The sequence below is a fragment of the Camarhynchus parvulus genome, chromosome 14, assembly GCF_901933205.1.
Source record: "Camarhynchus parvulus chromosome 14, STF_HiC, whole genome shotgun sequence".
Taxonomy (NCBI): Eukaryota; Metazoa; Chordata; class Aves; order Passeriformes; family Thraupidae; genus Camarhynchus; species Camarhynchus parvulus.
In genome coordinates, this window is record NC_044584.1 from 2,772,832 (window position 1) to 2,793,851 (window position 21,020).

Sequence of the window (21,020 nt, forward strand, 5' to 3'; positions counted from 1 at the left end):
CCTTTGGGATGGGTGGCTCCTGTCTCCCAGGAGCCCCACTGCTCTTTGCATGTGCCATTCCCCAGGGCCCAGGTGTCCTGAGCAGCATGGTGACAGGTCCCGTGGGAAGCCATTTGAGCACTCAAATCGAGAAAACAAATGTCTCCTCTTTTTTTATCTTTTTGTTTTAATCTGTGGGGTTTTTTTGGAACGGGCAAATTCAAAGAAACACTAATCAGGGTGTGGGGGAAGAGCTTTGCTGTGAGTAATGAGGCTGGTCCCTGCAGGGTTTTGCTTAGATAAGCAACTTCATCAAATCATGGAAGATACCTGATGTTTTGGGCTATTAATGCTGGATTTACTCCTAAAGCAGGTCCAAAAAAAAAGGTAATTGTGTGTGTGTGTGTATGTGTGTGTGTGTGTGTGTGTGTGTGTGTGTGTGTGTGTGTGTGTGTGTGTCTCATTACCCTGCAGTTTTGTAGATCAGCTCCATGGTAAAGGAAGAAGCTGAACAAACAACTGGGAAAGCTGTGAGATGCTTAGATTAGGGCAGCTGCCTGGTGAGGAAGTTTGTGCTCGTATTTAATCAGTGATGTTGCCTGTGTAGGGCTCAGGCTTGGCCTCGTCAGCCTCTGGGCCTGTCAAGAGGAGAGATTTGGAAGCAAGACCAGGGAGAGATGTACATGCATATCTCAATTTTTTAAATTTTATTTTTTAAATATGTATTTTATGTGTTAAAATGGCTTTCCTGGCTTTCCTTGTGCTTTGCTGCTTTATTAAGGGGAGTGATGTGACTGAAACTGAGGCTTCCTGCACTTTGGGCAATGGCCTCCTCTCTGAGCTGAAACAGAGGGAAAATGGTTTGCCCAGTGCAGGTGGGAGCCCAGGGCAGGTAATCCTCACCATCACAAGGACATGGAGTGACAGGACAAGGGGGAATGCCTTCCAACTGTCCAGCTGACACAGAGTGGGGTTGGATTGGACATGGGGAAGAAATTCTTCCCTGGGAGGGTGGGCAGGCCCTGGCACAGGGTGCCCAGAGCAGCTGTGGCTGTCCCTGCATCCCTGGCAGTGCCCAAGGCCAGGTTGGACACTGGGGCTTGGAGCAGCCTGGGATAGTGGAAGGTGTCCCTGCCATGGCTGGGGGTGGGAATGAGATGAGCTTTAAAGCCCTTCCAACCCAAACCATTCTGGGATTTATGGTCCCCACCATGAGCAGCTGCAGGTTGGAGGGAAGAGAGGACAGCTTTCCTTCCCTGCCAGTCCCTGGGACACCCACCGCCTTCTCAGCACTGCTCTGCTCTCAGGGAAAGCTCCCAGAGGTTTGGGAAGAGGCCCCACAACTTGTTCCTATCAGAGAAATCTCTCTGACACAGCAGAAATAAAAACAAAGAGCTCTTCTTCACTGTTTACTTTTATTTTTAGAGGACAATAAGTGAGCGGAGGGATCTCGGGCGGAAATGATGGCTCCCAAGTCCAGACCCCCCCTCCGCCCTCGCCAGGAAGCTCACGCTGCACGTGCGCCCGGCTGGGATGCTTGGAGACAAAGAGTTTCTTGATGCTTTTTTTTCCTCCCCCTCCAGTTCTCTTGCCCATAGGCAAAGAGGATTTGCTTGCTGACATGCTGGAGTCTTGCAGGGAGCAGGGCTCCGGGTGCTGGGGCAGCACAGCTGTGCCAGGCCGTGTCTGTGAGCAGCCCTGGCTGCAGGGAGAGCTTCCCGATTCTTCTGTTTCCTTGCATCAGTGAATTCAACTCGGGCTGCATGCTGCTGGTGATGAGGACGGGAGGCTGAGGTGGCTCCCGCACCCCTCCATCGGGCCAGCCCTCCTCGCTGGACGGAGCTGAGCTGCAGCCTGGCGAGGGCTCCCGGAGCAGGATGAGTACGTGGCCCTGTTTCTCTGGTAGCCCTGTTTGTTTCTCTCCTGGCCCTGTTTCTCTGGTAGCCCTGTTTCTCTTCTGGCCCTGTTTCTGTGGTAGCCCTGTTTGTTTCTCTTGTAGCCCTGTTTGTTTCTCTCGTGGCCCTGTTCGTGGCCCTGTTTCTCTCGTGGCCCTGTTTCCCTGGCTCCTTTGCTGTGCCCTGGGGGCCGGGGTGTTGCCGGGCAGCCGCAGGGCTGTGTGGCAGCGTGGCACGGTGAGAGGGGTTTGTGTGAGGCTCCTTTGTGCTGGTTCTGGTCAGGAATCACTGACAGCTCCTGTGATGCCTCTTTTCTTCTTCCACCAAGAAGAGATGCCGTGAAAAGCCAAGCTGAAAACTGAGGAATGTTCTCCTTGCCATGCTGTGACCAGGACCTGGCTGTGTTGATCAGGCAGGCAGCCTAGCCCGCTCCTCAGGACCATGTGCTCCTCGGGGAGCAGGGCCCTGCCCAGGGACACACCCGGTGCCTTGTTTGGAGCTGTGTGAGTTACAGTGCTTGCTTACCACGGGGGTTGGAGTTTTCTCTGTGCCTGTGATGTCTCTTCTATGTCTGTGGCAGAGGAACCCAATTTGAAGCAGACCCTGGGCAGTGGCAGCCCTGGTGTGCCGGGTGCTGGAGCAATGGGCAGGTGCCCCTTGCAGCAGCTGTGCCCACTTGTGGGGGCCATGTCCTGCCACAGTGCTGAGAACAGCTTGACAGGGCTGTGGCTGGGCCACGGACAGAGAGGATTCGTGTTTGTGCACAAAAGCAGCAAAGGCTCTTTCATGCAGCCTGCGACTGTCATAGCGTGGCACGGTCCCTGCTCTCCATGGTCTGGTCCCCTCGCACAGCTCCAGCTGGGATCTGCAGCGTCTGGAGCCAGCTCTGACAGCAAAGGGCTGTCTGCCTTTGCAAGGAGGAGGAGGGCACGGCTGCTGCTTGGGAACGAAATGGAAGAGCTGCTGCTGCTTTTGGGGACATAGTGCTGCAGGCCACCCTGCCTGCATCTGCCAGGGTGTGGCTGACAGCTCTCCATCCAAACAGGCTGCTGGCTGCCTGGATGGCTCGTCCTGCCTTGCTCTGCATCCAGAGAGACTGTGTCTTGCCCTTAATGAGTTTTCTCCATCCCCTCGAGTTGGCAGGCAAGGGAGTAGCTCGTTGCTGAGTGCTTGCCAATCCTAACAGAGTGAGTGTTTGACACAGACTGTGCAGCAATCCCCGTTCCTGCCGGGCAGCAGCATGGAGGGCAGGCTGGGGAGGAGCAGGGCTCTGTCCTCCCTGCCTGGCAGAGCTGGAGGGTGGCAGGCAGCCTCTGGCAGCTATTGGTCCCCACCACTGAGCTCCTCCAAAGGCCTTTGCCTCTGTGGGGTGTGGGTTAATTCCTGTTCTTGGATTCTGGCTCATCCCCTGTGCTGCTCTGCTCTTGGAGGGTCTAACCCAGAGCAGAGCAGCAGCCTTCTCAATCCAAGGTCCCTTTGATCTCAGCCCAAGGGGTTTGAAGGCTGTGTGTGCAGCACTGTCTGGCTGGTGTCTTGCCCCTCTGTGTAGTATTGAAGAGATGCTGTGTTGTACTGCCCTACTGAGTAGTGTATGTGCATCCCTTCCTGTGGTCAAGTGCAGCTCTGCTCCCTCCCTGAGCTGGGGGAAACTTTACAACTCACAGCAGTCCTCTGCCAGACCCCCACCCCGAGCTGGCTGTGGCTGTGGCGAGAGTTTCAGGCATTGCTCTTATTCCATGTGGAGCCTGAAAGTTTCTCTGTATTTTGTTTTCATCCTATATCTTTCCCAGGTGCCTGCTCTTGGAAAGGGTGGGGGAATTTGGCAGCTTGGGCAGCCCCTTTGAGGGCTGCAGGGCTGTGCAGTGCGTGTGGCATCAGTGCTGTCCCTGCCCAGGACAGGGGGCTCCTGCTGTGATGGGTTCCCCTGGTGCCTGGTGTGCTGTGAAGCTTTCCCTTCTTACAGCAGGGTGGGTGGGCAGGGATTGGGAATCCTGCCCTGCCAGCTGCTCTGGGTCAGGATGGCTGCAGAGGCTGGCACGGCTGTGTCTCCCTCCTCCTGCCCAAGCAGTGACTGTGTGAGTCTCACTTCCTCCTCGTTCAGTGCTTAGCTGGTGGCACACACAATAGTTAAGGGCACAAAACTCTTTCAATGACTATGAATGAAAAGGAAGACCAGACAAACAAAACTAACCCAAGCTCCCAGGAATTCCTGAATGGTCTGTATTTGCTCTTGGCAAAAGGGGGTTTTCTCTCCTTTCTTTTGGAGGAACCTGCTGAAGTTGTTCATTTCCTGGCTCGCTTGGCTGGGACCATTTCACGCAAAGAAGTCAAAATCATTGATGTAGCCAGGCCAGTGATCCTCACTCTGCAAATACTGCAGAAGATTTGGCTAAAAATGCAGTGACTGAGCCCTGTATGAGCTCAACCCTCTTTTGTGAGAGAAGACAGGTGGGGCTGTTCCTCTAAGGGATCTTGTGTGAGCTGTTGGTTTGCATCCCTGGCTGTCAGTGCTAATGTCCCAGAGTATGGAATAAATCCTCTGCTGGGGAGCAGCTGCTGCCAGACCGTGGGACCAAACCTGCAGCGAGCATCCTTTTGGTCCTGTGCACATCTGGACAGTTTTACTTCATCTGATAGAACAATTTCCCAGGTCCTGTGGTAGCATTGGAAAAGTGGAAGGAGTAAGCCAGGCTTTGTGGCAGCAGAGCTTTGCTGCTCTTTGGCTCTGTCCTGCAGTGACAGCAGCAGGGAACCTTTCCCAAGGTGGGTTTGTGCCCAGGCACCCTCTCTGCAGAGGGAAAAGCCAGGTGCCTCTCCAAAGTCAGAAGTGTGGGTGCTCATAGCTTTCTGCATGTACTTTCCTCAACCTCTTGGCCCGTTCTGGACAGCAAATCTATGGCCAGAGGTGCTGAAATTCAATCCAGCCTTGTCCTATGAAGGAGATGTGTTGCTGTGGCAAAACCTGGTTTTGCATGGATTTGGGAGGAGGGCTGGGAACCACTCCTTCCTACCCTGAGTGCTGTGGTTCCCTATCCGCAGCTGCCACAGGTGGGTTTTGAAGTGCTCAGCACCCACAGGAATCTGGTCTGTAGCTCTGATGCCAGCTCCTGGCAGTGAGCCCTCGCCATGTGAAGGGGTTTTCCCCCAGGTGGGCTCATCTCTGGCTGCTGCTGCCAGGACAGGGCTGGAGAGCACAAACTAAAGCACAGGAATTACACTTAAAACATCAAAAAATGCTGTTTTACTGGGCTAGTCTCAGAGGGGTTGTGGAGTCTTCAGCCTTGGAGATAGTCAAAACTCAAGTAGAAGCAGTCCTGAGCAGCTGTAGCTGGCCCAGCTGGGAAGGGTCTGGACTGGTGGATCTCCAGAGGCCCCCACTACCCTCAGCCCTACCATGATCTTCATTCCTGAAGCACCATCTGAAGCTGGTTCCTGTGACTGCCACCATTTGAGGAACATCTCCAGCTGCTTTGGCTCTTCCCTACCTTCCTTCCTTTCCTCAAGGCCTGGGGCTGCTGGTCACTGGAAGCTGAATGTGAGTTCCAGTGTGCCCTGGCAGCCAGGAGGGACAGCCATGGCCTGGGCTGGCTGGGCCAAGTGAGGGAGGGAATTGGCCCTGGCTGGGGCAGCCTCACCTCCAGTGCTGGGGGCACTTTGGGGCACCACAATATCAGAAGGGTCTGTGACTGTTCGAGAGTGTCCAAGGAGAGGGATATGAGGATGGGGAAGGGTCTCAAGGGGAAGCCATAGGAGGAGCAGCTGAGGGCACTTGGCTTGTTCAGCTGGAGGAGAGGAGATGGAGCACAGAGCTCACTGGGGTGCAGCTCCTCCTGAGGAGCAGCAGAGGGGCAGCTCTGACCTCTGCTCTCTGTGACCAGGGACAGGAAATGGCTGGAGCTGTGCCAGGGCAGGTTTAGGTTGGATATCAGGAAAGGTTCTTCCCCGGAGGGTGCTGGACACTGCCCAGGCTCCCCAGGGAATGGGCACAGCCCTGAGGGTGCCAGGGCTCCAGGAGTGCTTGGACAATGATCTCAGGGGTGCCCAGGGTGGGTTTGTTGGGGTGTCTATGCAGAGCAGAAATTGATTCTTGTGGGTCCCTTCCAATTCACGATATTCCATGGCTCTATGATTTTGCTCCTCAGCAGCACAGGCCCCACATGTCTGTCGGTGTGTGGGACTATCACAGAGTGCCTAATTCCCTTTGGTGTTGTCCTCTGCCTCCAGCAAATCTCCCTCCCTGGCTGCAAGAGCAGCACAGGTGGAAGAGCAGAGTCACTGGGGAGAGAAGTGATGACCAAGCTCCCCTGTGGCTGTGGTCAGGATGCCCTTGATGGCCTTGGCAGTTGCACTCATCCCACTTGCTGCACTCTTTTTGTCTGCATCTTGCCTTTTAAATTTCTGCAGTCTGCATCACTTGAGTGTGCAGAAATTTTCTTCCAGACTTTCTTCTTTGTCAGAAATGTGATGCTTCGCCTGCACTTTGGGAGCCCGAGGATGCCTCAGCTTTGTTTCAGTTTTCCAGGCAACCAGGGAAGAGCATCCCTTGGCTGAGAGATGCTCACCAAGTGAGAGGGGAAAGCAGTTCTGTAATTAGCTGCCTGCCCCTGCCCTGCACTCAGGATGTCACTGATGGGGTGCTGTGTGGGGAGGGTGACCAGGAGGGGCAGATGGAATGTTTTCTTTTGCAGGTCAGTTTAAGGTAAATCTGAGAGCTGCTCTGCAGCCTCCACTTTCCAATCTCTAATTTGTCCAAGTGCTTCTTAACATTTGGTAATGAACTGGAAGATTTGTTCAGTGCTTAAGAGCAAACCCCATTTGCTGTGTTGCAATAAAATTTCCTTGACACCTTTCTCCATGTCAGACACAGTGATTCGATCCATAACTGCTTGGGTGAGGTTGTAGCCTCCAATTTACAACCAGAAAAATAATACTGGCTGAAACAGGGGTTTCCAGGCTTCCACCTGTGAATTGTCATAAAATCACAGAAGAGACCCTAAAGATCACCTCATTCCACCCCCTTGCAATGGGCAGGACATAATGGCCTGGAGTTTATATTATTTTTCTGAGGGTAAGTAATTTTTGGAAGATGCTTTCTTCTGCCTTGGCAGCCCCAGCTGGGCCAGGAGTGAGGGAAGCAGTTCACTTGGTTGTGTGCATTAATTCAATTTCAGTCCTGGCTGGCTGAGAGCAGGAGCCCCGATTAGCAGGTGTGACTAAGGATGTGATGCAAATATTCCTTTTGCATCAGTGTCCAGCTCTAGTGAAGCAAAATAATGATTTGCACATCATGGTCTCAGTTGTGTTTTTTCCCCCACAAATTTGCTTCGAATGTAAATGCTGGAGCAGCAGCAGTTCCACTGTGGAGACTGAAGCCAGGCTCAGATTAGTCTGAAATTCAGTGATGCTGAAAGCTGGCAGACGCCTTTTTCTGTCTGTCACAGACTGAATGTGCAACAGGCAGTGAGTGACAGGCATGTCAGGGCCTGGGGGCTAAAAGCACAGGTGCCATGAGCTGAAACTGAGGAAAATGGAGCAGTTGTGCACAAAAAGCACTGAGAAGCCTCTTTTTAGTGGGTGAGTTTTTCCTCTTTTATCCCTAATGGAGGAAATCTTCATGCTGAAGGTTTCTGTCCTGACAGCTTTTGGCACTTCCCTGTACTCCCTGGTATTTGCTGACAAAATCCCAGTGAGCATCCCCTCAGGGGAGCCTGCCCCACGCCGTGAGAGGGGCTGTGGCTCCCAGTGGCCAAGGCTCCCTGTGCATCAGCTGTTCCCCTGGGACAGCAGCCCCTTCAGCCCACAGCAGAATCTGCTGATGGTCTCACCCCCTTCAGCCCCTGTCCTTCCCAGCTCCATGCTCTCTGGAGTGCAGGCTGGCCCAGGACAGCCTGGGTACATGGTGCTGGGCTTTCCCCCCCTATAGTGTGACTGATCCTCACCAGTTCCCACTCCTGGGGGAGGGTTTCTCTTTCCCCAGCAGTTTGCCTTTGTGCCTTGGCTTCTGAACAGGGCACATCACCTCTCCTGACATCCCAGGCTGCAGGCTAACAAGCATGGGGCCATGTAATTAATAAATGACCATCAACATGGCAGTGAGTGAATGCATAGGGCACTCTTGCCAAGCTGTGCATGTCTGCTGGAGTCAGGAGGAAGCACGAATAAATTTTGGCTGCTGGTGCCAAGTAGAGGGGAGAAAGGATATATGAATGTAGAAGCCTATTCACACATCTGCTTTTTACTGCTGCATAAGAAATTAATGTAATCCATTAGCTAATGCAATCTCTCATCAGTCCAGTGATTGATAATCATCCCAAAAGAGGGCAGCACGTCCTGCTTTAATGTCAGAGCAAGAAAGGGAGGTTTGTGTCCTCACAGAGAGAAACTCAGGCTCATGGCTGCTGGGATGGTAGAATCTGAAATGGTTTGGGTTGGAAAGGACATTAAAGATCATCTCATTCCACCCCCTGCCATGGGCTGGGACACCTTCCACTATCCCAGGCTTTTCCAAGCCCTGTCCAACCTGGACACAACCAGGACCCACAGCCCTGTTGCGTTCCCTGCAGCCCTGCCAAAAAATGCCTTCGGCACTGCCAGGGATCCAGGGGCAGCCAGAGCTTCTCTGGGCACCCTGTGCCAGGGCCTGCCCACCCTCACAGGGAAGAGTTTCTTCCCAGTATCCAATCTAAACCTTCCATCCTTCATGTTAAGTTCCTCTAAACTGAGCTCATTGCTCAGGCCTGAGAGGGGGTGAGCTGAAGCTGCTGGGTGGGACAGTGCTGGAGCAGAGGTCCCTGGGGTTCCTGCCCCTGTGTGGGTGGGAAGCTTCACTGTGCTGGACATGGGGCTGCTCTCCTGTGCAGGACTCAGGTGTCACTCCCCTGTCACTGAGCGCTGCCGGTGTGTGGGGATCACCCAGGTCAGGGTGGGCAGGCTCTCCGTGTGTCTGTCCCTTGCAGGGGCACAGGCTGGCTGGGAGGCAGAGCATGGGTGGCTGTGTGCTGGCACGTGGACTCTGTGCTGCCCAGAGCCCAGGAGCAGGGGCTGTGACAGTCCCTGGGGTGAGGGGTGGGATGGACCCTGCAAAGGGCCAGTCAGGCCACGCTCCCTGAGGAGTGAGAGCCAGGTACTGTCACATCTGACAGTCTGACTGCAGCAGTGGTTGAACCCATCTGTTTAATCTCCATCTATGACATCACTTTCCAGAGTGGGGAAAACAGTTTTCCTGACTCCCTTTATATTTGGTGTTGTTTTTTGCATTAAGTTGCGGGGAGAATTTGCCTTTTCAGGGAGGATCCCTTTGGAATCATGTGCTGGCTGAGCTGTCCTGGCTGTTCAGCAGCCCTCAGTGACCACTGCTACACATTCCCACCTGTGAGATCCATGCTGAGATGACTTGAGAGTGACCCCAGGGGTGTGGGGGTGAAGGCAGTGTGCTGTTGTGTCACATGGGCAGCAGTGAGGACAGGCTGCTCTCATCCCAGAGCTGGGAAATGAAGGAAGTGGGATAAAACCTGTTGTCCTTGGGGATTTGTTTTTCTGCATATGGAAATCATTGCTGGCAGGGATGTGAAGTGCAAGTGTTGGGGAGGGACAGGATGGGCCCAGTCCAAGGGCAGGAGCACAGGCCCTGCTTTTCTTTGGTCCCCTGAAAGAACTCTTTGGCTCTCTGCCAGTCTGGGGGCAAAAGAAAAACAGGGATGATAAAGGGATTTAAGCTAGGATGTGTCAAACCATACAAGAGGAGGGGCTTCAAGAGAGCTAGAGAGGGAGTTGGGACAAGGGCCTGGAGTGATGGAGCAAAGGGAATGGCTTCCCACTGCCAGAGGGCAAGGATGGATGGGATATTGGGAAGAAATTCTTGGCTGTGAGGGTGGTGAGGCCCTGGCACAGGTTGCCCAGAGAAGCTGTGGCTGCCCCTGGATCCCTGGCAGTGCCCAAGGCCAGGCCGGACAGGGCTTGGAGCACCTTGGGGTAGGAGAAGGTATCCCAGCCCATGGCAGGGGTGGAATGAGATGAGCTTTAATGTCCCTCCCAACTCAAACCCAAACTGTGATTGTATGAAACCCCTTGTCTTGGTCTTCTGTTGCTATGAGAGTGCTCTCACAGCCCCTCTGTGTGCTCCAGGCCCTTGCACGAGGGGATACCTGTGATGGGCCCCCTACCTGGGCTCATGAGTGGGGCAGCAGGAGAAGGGGGTGTTGGACACTTCTGCTGCTGTCTGCACGTGGGTTACCATCTCCAAGTGAAAAGCAGCCCAAGCACTGCTCCAGTGGTGGAACTGTCCCCATCTTCTCCCCAAAGCTAACTTTGCCTTTGCAGACACAAAGGCGGGTCTGTGTCCCTGCCTTGGCAGACTCTCCTGGCCCAGCGGTGGCTTTGTGAGCCCGGAGCTGCAGATGGGCTGCAGTGAGTGGCTGTCAATGTGGCATTGTCTGTGGCCGCCCCGCCTCCCTCGGGGGGATGGGCGGGGGGTGCTGGCCGTGCCCCCCTTGTGCTGCTCTGGGTCCCCGGCACCCCGAGAGCCAGGCACTGCCTGGGGGCACAGAGCTGCTGTGCTGACCCCTCTGTCCCCAGGGTCCCCTTGCTCCTGCAGGGCCCTGTCCTCTGGCTGCCGCCCCCTCGGAGCGGGGAGGAGGGTTCCTCCCAAGAGCACGTGGTCCTGCTCAGATGGCATTGCACCAGCCTCAGCCTTTGCCATCTGCCCTGCTGCCATGTGGGTGACAGAAAGGGATGTGGGATATCCCCATTCCAGCAAGGTTTCAGTGCTCCTGCCACAGGACAGAGGGATGGAGGCCCTTGGAAAGTGTCTACCCCACCAGGTGTAGGGACCAACCCTCTGCATTGCTGCTCCCTGGCTCCCTGTCCTGTGTTCTCCCTTTGTCCATGTCTGTCTCAGACTGCAGAAAGAGAAGGTGGAAAAACCAACCTGTGAATAGTGCAGGGGACAAGCTGGGGGTGCTGGAGCTGGGACAGGGGCTGGGTGGATGTGGATTCACACAGGGCCTTGGGGGATGTGTGGTGTAGGTTCTCCAAGTGCAAGGATGGACTGCAGCGTCCTTCAGGTTAACCCAAAGGAAGAGACAAGCAGGTGTGTGGTCAGGGAGAGCGTGGGAGGAGCTGCCTGTGGACAGCATGGTCTTTGTGACTGCTGTGAGAAGAGGTGGCACAAAGCAGCACGGGTCAGGTGGGCACAGCATGGGCTGTGTCCCTTGCCTGGTTCCTGCCACCCTCTCTCTTTGGGTCTGCCTGCGAACACCTCCTCGGCTGCCAGAGGTTGTAGGAACAGGGGTCAGGGATGTTTTAATGCCTGAGCAAAGGTGAGAACAGGTTTCTATGGGTTCCTCTGCCCCAGGCTCCTGGCAGGAGTCCGATCCCTCTGTGTTTCCTTCCTGCATCCTGTCTGCATGGGGATGGTCGGGGGGGTCTGGCACCTGTCACTAGAGCCCTCTGCCCCTCTTCCATGCTCCCACAGTGGAGTTTCAGGGGGAGCTCTTTCCTTGAGAACTGGGAAACTGCAAGCACTGCCCCTGTCTCTGATCCCCCATGCAGCCCCCTTGCTTTCTGGATGAAGGTGGGAGGAGAGGAGGGAGTAGCAGGAAACTGGAGCTGTTGCAGGGTGGGTCCCCAGGAGGGAAGAGATTTATGTCCCCATGGTGTGTGGGCTCGGCACTGCTGCTCCTATGGCTCTGGCACTTGTGGGACTGGGATGCACTGCTGGAACACCTCACCTGTGCTCAATCCTCTACCCTATCTTGACCCCACTGCCTTCTTCCACCCCACCTCTGTGTGCTCTCTTCACTCAGCACCAGACTCTCTTGGGGGGCCAAATATCTGTATCTATCTCATGGAACTTGGTCTTCCTGAAGAGTTACTTCTTCATTTTCACAAGGGTTGTCTCCTGAGGAGGACAGACCTCGTACTTTTGGAGTGTTGGGTACAGCTCCTGCTGAAGGAGCATCTGTCCCCAGTGCCCTGTGGGAGTTGCTGCTGTCCCTTGTGCCTGGTCACCTGCCTGCCCTCTGTGCTGCTGGGCACGGTGATGGATGTACCACATGGGTGGGCTGAGAGAGGCTTCACAGAGGCTGCTCTTCCTCTGGTGCTATGAAATCTGGTGCTCCTGGGGCTTCTGCTGTGAGCTCCATGCCTGGGTTACAGCTCTGGGGAGAGGGAAAACGCCTCTGCAGAAGATGGTGGTTAAGACATCAAAGGCATTGAAGGGGGAGGGATGTAAGAAATACAGTTGTCATGGGGTGCTTCCCTCTCAGTGCTGGGTGTGAGCTGTATGAGATGGAGAGAGATGCTGTGCACAGAAATGTGCTCTGGTGGTGTCAGAGGCAGCTGAGGTGCCAGAGATGTCAGGATGACAAGGTGTGATTCCCATCTAAGCTCTTGCTACGAGGTGCTGGCTCTGGCAGGGAGAGGCAATGAGCAGAGTGCTAATCCCTTGGGAATGAGCAGGAGGCAGAGCACTTAAGGCTCTTTTTCATTTTTTTTCCCTCCCCACTGCTTGTAGTTCTGACCTAGAAATTCCTTACTACATTTGCTGAGCTGGCTTAGTTAAAGACTTGACTAATTTCTTGAGGATTAATTATTCAGAGAGTGGTGAGGGAGGGTAATGTCTACTCCTAGCACTGTAGGCCAACCTGCTCAGGGTTCCTGGCTTGGGGACAAGTGCTGGTCTGTCCCCAGGTGTCCCAAGGGTACATCTGCTGTGCAGGTACCTATTGGGGAGCACATCAAGATGCAGTTGTGTCTTGCTCTGGTCCTTCTATTTGTTTTCACTCTGTTTAAGCAGAAAACCCAATTCTGGTCTTCAGTGACACAATTTCAGCTCATGCTGCTGTTCCTCCTCCCTGGAGGTCCCTGTGACTGATGTCCCCAAGGCCCTGTCTCAGCCTTCCAGTCTGGGGTGGGCACCTCCGCCTTGACCAGGGCTTTCACAGTGGACCTTGGCCACAAGGATCTCTGCAGTCCCCTGGGGAGGGGCTGCCAGCAGCAGATCTGCAGAGATCTGGTCTAATGCTGGGGTTTTGGGGATCCTTGTGCCCTGTCTCTGTGGGTGGGGTGCTGCTGGTCCTCCCTGCAAATCGCTTCCCAGTCTATCCAGAGGCACTTTGGAGGGAGCATGCAACACGCTGCAGTGTGGGTAGTACTTGTTAGTTTAAAGCCATGTTGTTGTGTTCAGGATCATTCCTCAGATGTGCAGTGACAGCAGCTGTTTTTCAGGTTGCAAATAGCTCCATGCCCTGGAGAGTGTATGGAGGAATGTATTCCCTTGATCTCCACAGGCTCTTGATGTGCTGATGAAAGTGGGTTCCCTATTTACCAGCAAAGTAAGGGCAGGTTGGCAGTTTCATTCCTTTCTGTGCTTTTCCCGTGGTGTTTTGGGAGGAAGCAGTGTGAAGAGGCTGTCAGCAGCCCTTGGACCCATCTGCAGTGCTGGGGGGTGACTCGTGGGCTTGGTCCTTCACTGCAGTTGTGGGAAGCTGGGGGAGAGACACAGAGCCCTGATGGGTTCCCTGCAGCCCTGCCAAAAAGTGCCCGGAGAGAACACGAGCTCCTCAGGAGAACTTCTGCAGGGAGTGATTGTGTTGCTGTCTCTGTTCCTCAGCACAGGGCTTTGGCAGGAGGCTGAGTTTGTCCTGGACACCATCGTACAGGCACAGCTGTCACAGCTGGAGGAGCCCAGGCCACCCAGGGTTCTGCAAACCCCCTTTTCAGAAGGCAGTACCCAAAACGTCTGTTTCCCTGACCTGTGTGAACAGGCAGCTTTGCTGGTAGTGACTGCAGTGCTTTTTGTTTGTGTTTTGGCAGAATGATTGCAATAAACAGTGAATGATTTATTAATAACCTGCAAATAGCTGCTCAGCAGCTGAGCAGGGGGATGTGTTTGCACTCTCTCCCTGGCCACAGGGAGCTGCCAAAAGCACCAGTGTTCAAAGCTGACTCGTTCAGCTGACAAACAGGGGTGTGCAGCTGCTGGGGCTGCTCCTGGGGCTGCAGTCACTGGGTGCTGAGGCTCTCCCTAAACCCAGTTGCTTTCATGGGGCAGCACTGAGGCTTTGGGCAGGGTTGCTCTGCTGGATCCATGCTGGCACTCATAGCAGAAGAATGTGGAGGTGGGGAGTGCTCTGCCTGCAGTAGCCCCACGAGCTTTGTGAGTGCTGGGGGACATAGGTGAGGAGCTGCTGTCACCCCAAAGGGGCAGCCCAGGGCAGTGCCCTGCAGCCTGCCCATGCCTCCCACACCAATGGCAGGAGTTGGCATTTCACACCAAGTCATCATCTCAGGCAGTCTGCAGGCATCTCTTTCCAGTTTTTCCAACTTCTCTCCCTGTTGGAGTTTGAAAATCTGTGAGCATCCTTGCTTGGATCAGAGCAACTGAATTTTAGCTGTTATTTCCTTCTGTAAGTCCACCTTCATCTGGGTCCTGCAGGAGCTTTCACACAAGCTCCTGAACCATGAGGGGTTTAAAGAGAATGGGGAAGGGTTGGGAGAAGACGTGAGTGGCTCAGCTTCACCCTGCTGTGGGAAGCTGGGAGGATGTGGAGGATGAGGACAGTGGTGGGGAGTGAGCGAAGGACAGGCTGTGTTTATGGAATGGAGCCCAGCCCTGTGGCATGGGGAACGACACCACAGGGTGATGTTTGGCTGCATGGGATGTTTCCAGAACCAGGCTAGGACTGTGGAATGGCCTTTCCAAGGAGCAAAGCACTATACAGCAGTGAAGGTGGTGGGGGCAGTTGCTTCAAGCACCCATGTCCAGGTGTGTGCAGCCCATGGGAAGCAAACTGCACCAGAGATCCACTGTAAAGGAGTGTTATCCACAAGTGTAACCTTCCTCCAGGCCTCGTGTGCTTGTGAAAGCACCTGGAGCTCTGCAGTGGAGCATTCAAGCCAACAGGTTCCCTTTGGCAGCTGTAAGCCCAGAGAGAATGAAAGAATGTGAGATGTGCAGGTGGCTGGACCTGGAAAGTCACACTCAGGACCTGGAAATGCTCCCTGCATCTGTGAGCGAGCCCAGGGTGTCAGCTCTGGTTTCCTGGGAGAATCATATGCAGGTGCCTTGTGCTGGGTGGATGGGTTTGCTCTGGAGAAAGGGCTCTCTGGATGCCAATGGGATCTCTGCTGTGTGAACTCTTCCCCTGCATCTGCTTCCCCTGGACAAGTGCAATGTTTTACTGCTCAGGTTCTATTGTGAAGGTTAGGGGTGTTGGAGTCCAATTTGATGTAGTCTGTACTGCTTAGGAAGTGCCACTTGCTGCACCCTCGATAATGCTGTACTAAACTGGGTTATCTCCCCAAAGCCATGAGATTTTTTAGCATATGATGTTCCTGATGCTGTGACAGCCTGTGCTCCTCTGCTCCCATCAGCCCTGGGTGAGGGAGCCAGGGTTAATTCCTGCCTGCTGTCAGAACCAGCAAGTGCTTTGGATCCCAAAGTGCCACGGTCTGGAGGGGGACAGCTGTGAGGGGACTCGCTCTTCTCTGGGAAGGAAGACCCTGTGAGGTGTTGAGGCTCCCTGCTGCCCCTGGCCTGGGGCTGTTTGTCCTGCTCCTGCAGCCTTGGGAGCCCCTGGATTCCAGTGGGAAGCAGTGAGCGTTCCTTTGCTTGTTCCCTTGGAATCAAGGTCTGCCTCGCTGTCCGCAGGCATGGCACGGCTGTGTCTGCACATTTGCTTTAGTGCTAATGGAGCTGCTGCTTTACCCATTGGTTCCTGCATCCAGAAAGGGCTCATGAGAGCAACTCGGGTGCCCGGCTAGCTGCAATGTTTGCTGGATTTCAGCAGATGAAAGGCGTGTCTTTCTTAATAGCCTGTGTAATTTTTTCCAAAGGGACCTCCTGCATTAAATCTTTAATCCAGCCAGCTGCTAAGGGAGAAGAGTCAGTCTCCCTGCCTTTGCTGTGGAGCTCTTGCACTGCCGTGATGTTACCCGAGAGGCTTTTCCCTTCAGAATAGTTGGAGCTGGTGCAGCTGGAGCCTTTGGGGTGGCAAAGGGACTTGTTGCTCCTCTGCTTTCTCCCTGTCCTTTGCTGCAGTGCCACATCCACTCTGTGCCAGGGAAGCAGGATCCTCTCTGTGTTGTGTGTACTTGGGTCACATCAGCTGGAACAATGTGAGATAAACTGCGTAGGATTTGGGATGTGCTGTTGCAGGGCTGCTACCAAAAACCCTGCTCCAGCAGGTTGCTTCTGCTTGTGATTTCTTTTATTTCCATGCTGAAAAATCCTTGCTTGTCCCAATTTCTTAAGAGTTTCAGGGTTGCTGACTGTCATTTTTTGGCAGCTTTTTTTATAAAATGCCTTTTGGAAATGAGGTGGCATTTTGCTGAGCCTGGTGCTGCCTGTCCTGCTCCTGGGCAAGGGAGAGGGAGGGCTCTTGCTAACCCAGCTCACACTGTCCCATCCTGCTTGTGCTGATTTGACTTTTATGTTGCATTTGCTGCATGCTGTGACCTTTTCTTCCTTCCTGTCCCCTGCTTTCTGCCCTCACAGCGTTCTCTGAGGCAGGAGTAATTTGGGAGGAAAGCCTCGTTCATTTTTTGTGCACAACCATGGGTGCAGCTGTTGGTTGTGCTGGCAATTGCCTTTGATAGACATTTACAGAGACAGTGACCCGTGAAAGAGTAAATCAAAGACTCAAAGCTGGTGCCTGGGAGACACCTTAATCTGATGTGTTCCTTTGCAAATAGTGGGCAGGTAACAAAGGCATATCTGCAAATCAGGCAGAGTTCATCAGGGGATGCAGCTTTCCAAAGAAAAGGGGTCTGAGGATGGCTGGGACATCTTCAGACTTATCATAGAATCATGGAATGTCCTGAGTGGGAAAAAACTCATGAGGATCATGGAGTCCAACTCCTGGCCCTGCACAGGCACCCTGACAATCCCACCCCGTGCTTCCCTGAGCTCTGGCAGCCTTGGGGCTGCCGCCGTTCCCTGGGGAGCCCAGATATCACTGATCACCAGAGCTGTGAGGCTGGAGGGAGGGTTATTGACCTTGGATTGCACAGTTTGGCTCCTGCAGCTGTAGTTCTGCATGAGGCTTTTCTGTGGATGAAGAAGATGCTTTGCATCTTTATTTATTTATTTTTAATTTTCATGTTACCTATTTTTATTTGCATCTTAGTGCCTTGAAAAAGCCTTAGCTCTGAGCACCTCTCTGTGATCCCATGGCCAGGACCTAATCTGGGGCCAGAGGAGCTCTGGCCCTTATCCTGCTCCAGGGCTGGACTCACTGCCTCCGTCTGGAGGCGACTGAGGTGGATTTCAGCCATGACCAACCTCCCGGGCAGTGGCACCCAACGTGGCAGATGTGCCCCACGGGTGACACCTGGTTCAGACACTGCCACTCCCATGCTCTGGGCTGAGTGTCTGTAGCAGGAAAGCTGCTCTAAGTGCCAGAGCTGCCCTATTATCACTTCATCTTATTCCTGAGCCCCATGGGGCTGCTTGTGCTGTTCCAAGAGCGTTCATCCATGAGAGTTCACAAGTCTGGCTGCTGTGCTGGCAGCTCCTATCTCTGCCTGGCTGGGACAGCACCAGCCTGCCAGCAGTGATAGTGTGGCCTGTCTGATTTCCTCTGGTACTTCCCACCTTCACTGCTTGTTTGCAATTTTCCTTGCTCCATGCATGAAATGCAGAGTGACCTTTTAAAATGTGTTCTCCTGGACGTGGATGAGGATTTGTCCATAAGGCATCTGTGCCCTGCCTGCTCTGCATCCCTAGGGGTGGCACGAGGATGTTTGTGCTGGGGAGGATGTGGGTCACATTGTCCTGGCGACTGTCCCTCCTGCAGGACCAGAGGCTGCTTCCCTGGTGCATTATTGCTGCTCTAATCTGCTGGTGCAGGGTTGGGGAGGCTGGTCCTGCTGAGCAGCATTTCTGCATGGTCACTCCGTGGCTCTGAGCAGCATCCTGACACCTGTCCAGGCAGGCAGGGACACCTTCCCAGCCCTGCTGGGAGCACCAAGCAGAAAATCATCCCCTGACCTCTTTAGGTCCCACCCATTTGTGGCAAATCTCTGGCCAACAAGGAGGGCCATGAGGGCATGGATTGCCATGTGCCACTGCAGTGCCTGCTGCTGCTGCAGCCCCCACAGCGAGGGCGCCTGGGGTTCACTGCACAGGGAGGGAAAGCTGAGCTTTGGTGGAAAATGAATGTCTGGAAAGACACAGCTGAGTTGGAACCATGGCCCAGCTGGGCAGAGCCTGAGGATATTGAAGTGAAAAAGTCCCAGACTGTTTTTGGCAGCCTGAATGCTGCAGGGCAGCATGGGGTGGCCTTGCCCATCAAGGCTGGTTGCCCTCACACTGTGGCCCTCCTCTGTCCATGCTCTGCAGCAGCTGATGTGAAGGAGCCCCAGGGGTTTGCTGAATGTTCCAAAACTGCTGCTTCCTGTGGGAATGCTGTGGGCCCCAAGATGAGGGCAGAGCTGTGGTGGGACCCATGGAGATGAGCCATGTGAGGCTGCACCAGGAAAACCCATCAGCTTCTGCATTTGAAATGTGGCTGCCTGTGTTCAGCTTTTGCTTTTTATGTGTTGCCAGAGGGCTGCTGTTGGCAGATCCAGGTGATTTGGAACAACTCTGAAGAGAATAGTGAGGGCTTATGATTTTGGTGAGGTTGTGACTTCTTTCTCTAGAATTTCTTTTGAGGCCTTTGGGAGTGAGGCATTTTCCCTGCGTGTCCCAGGCCCCAGCTGACAATTGTGGATGTGGATTGGGGGCTCCTTCCACTGGAAGTGAAGGTTGGGGTGGATTTGGGGGTCTGATAGTGGATGAGACAGACTGTGGTGTGACAAAAGGGCACAGAGCTGCTGCCAGGGAGCTGGAGACCAAAGCAGTGACATCCAGCACTGGACAACTTGGGTTAAAATGCAATCTTCCTTTTCTCCTTCCTTTTTCTTGTTTTCCCCCTTTTTCTGTTGAGGTGTTACAGATGGGGAAACATCTCCTGTGCCCTCATGCCAGCCTGGATCAGGTGGGGAGCTGTTGGCACCTGGGATAACCATGACGAAAGTAGAATCCCAGGATGGTTTGGGTTGGAGGGATATTAAAGCTCATCCCATTCCAGGGTTCCACTGTCCCAGGTCACTCCAAGCCCTGCCCAGCCTGGCCTTGGGCACTGCCAGGGATCCAGGGGCAGCCCCAGCTGCTCTGGGCACCCTGTGCCAGGGCCTGCCCACCCTCACAGGGAACAATTCCTAATTCCCAAGATCCCATCCATCCCTGCCCTCTGGCAGTGGGAGCCATTCCCTGTGTCCTGTCCCTCCATCCCTTGTCCCCAGTCCCTCTCCAGCTCTCCTGGAGCCCCTTCAGGCCCTGGCAGGGGCTCTGAGGTGTCCCTGGAGCCTTCTCCTCTCCAGGTGAGCACCCCCAGCTCTGCCAGCCTGGCTCCAGAGCAGAGGGGCTCCAGCCTGGAAGAAGCCCGAGCCCTTCCTGAGCCCTGCCGGGGAGGGAGGGCAGCGCCCGGAGTTTTGCGGAGGGCTGTGGGAGGGGACATGGCCCGGTGGCCGTGTGGGGTTGCACAATGACGGGCTGAGCTCCGCCTGCCCCGCGGCCCGGCCCGGAGCCCGCGGCCTGGGCTCTGCCCCTCGGTCCGTGTGCCATGGCTGAGCCCGGCGCCTCCGAGCAGGGAGGGAGCGGGCAGGGCAGCTTAGTGCTGCTGTCATGGTGCTCCCCGTGACCGGGCAGGGCAGCTTAGTGCTGCTGTCATGGTGCTCCCCGTGACTCCCAGCTGTGTCTTCTGCAGGCCTGCGGCAGCGAGAGAGCCGGCCGTGTTGTCCGCAGGGAGGCAGACACGTCGGACGGGGCTCTCCAGCATTTGGGGGGCCAAACCGCAGCTCCCAGAGCTGCCTGAGGGGCTGGCAGAGGTGCCTGGGCTGCTGCTCAGCCCTGCAGGTGCCGCAGGTGGTGCTGCTCCTACCTGTGTGCTGAGAGATGGCCTGAGGTGTGTGCTGCTGTCTCTGCTTGTGCAGGGGTGCGTGTTGGCTGAGCAACGGCTCACAGGAATGTGATGGACAAATCTTTGGTGTACTTCAAGCTTTTTTTCTCATTTGGGGATACTAAGGGATAGATTCCTTGGCATTTTAGCTGAAGACAACCTGTGTGTTCATATGCTGATGAGAGCAGATGTAGTAAGTAGCCTGTTCTGTCACACAATTGTGATGCTGGTTTTAGGTATTTGACAGGGAGAACCACTGACCTCAGTGCCTTGTGTTCCACCATCTCCTCTCCCATGGCAGCTGGTAACTGATGTAGAAATTGCCATTTCTAGTTCGCTTTCTCTTTTAAGCAAAAGGTGTTTCCCTTGTGTCAGTGGTTGCTGTTTCCTAGCAGTGTCTGTGCAGAGCGCATGCTGTGAGTTATTTTTCTCACCACATTGTCAATGTGGTTGGAAGTGTCATGAGGTTGGAAGTTTGGGGGGGTTTTCTGCTGTGGGACATGGCTGTGATGCTGGACCTTCTTCCTCCACACTGCAGGCAAGGTGTGCTCTGCTGCCCCTGTGTCCTGGCACAGCTTGACAGACCCCAGTGGGGTGTTTGTAAAAGGTGTCGCCTTACAGCTGTTGCCCCCCCTCTCTTTGGGGAAGGGCACTGAGTTCTGGTGGGAGCCCAGTGGACCCTTGACCCCAGCTGTTTGGCAGAAACTACCTTGGCTAAACCCTCTGGCCAGCTAGGACTTAAATGTTGGGGTTTGAATGTGCTGCATGTGTTGCATGTGCAGTAGTTAGAGTGCCTTTCCTGGTCCAGGCTCTGGCAGTATCCTAGGGTGCTTTGTAAGGGCTGGCGTGTTGTCTCCCCACAGTTCTTCAGGGCACAACTTCTCATTGCTCATCCCCTGGTGGGTGCTGGCCAAGGTTCAAACCCCCAGCCCTGGAAGGAGTCCCCTCCTTCCCCAGCCCCTGTGTTGGGTCCAGTGCTTGCTGTGGGATGAGTGAGCTCACTCTGGTGCTGAGGCAGTGTGGTTGGACTGGGTTGTGTTTCGGTTCTCAGCAGATCAGCTGAGCTGATTCATTTCTGCTCCTTTCTGCTGGTGGTGTGAGTTCCACAGTGTGACACAGACCTGTCCCACAGCCAGTTCCCATCAGCCTGCACAGACACCTCCCTGGGGTTTTCCTTCCCTCTGTCAGCACAGCAGCATCC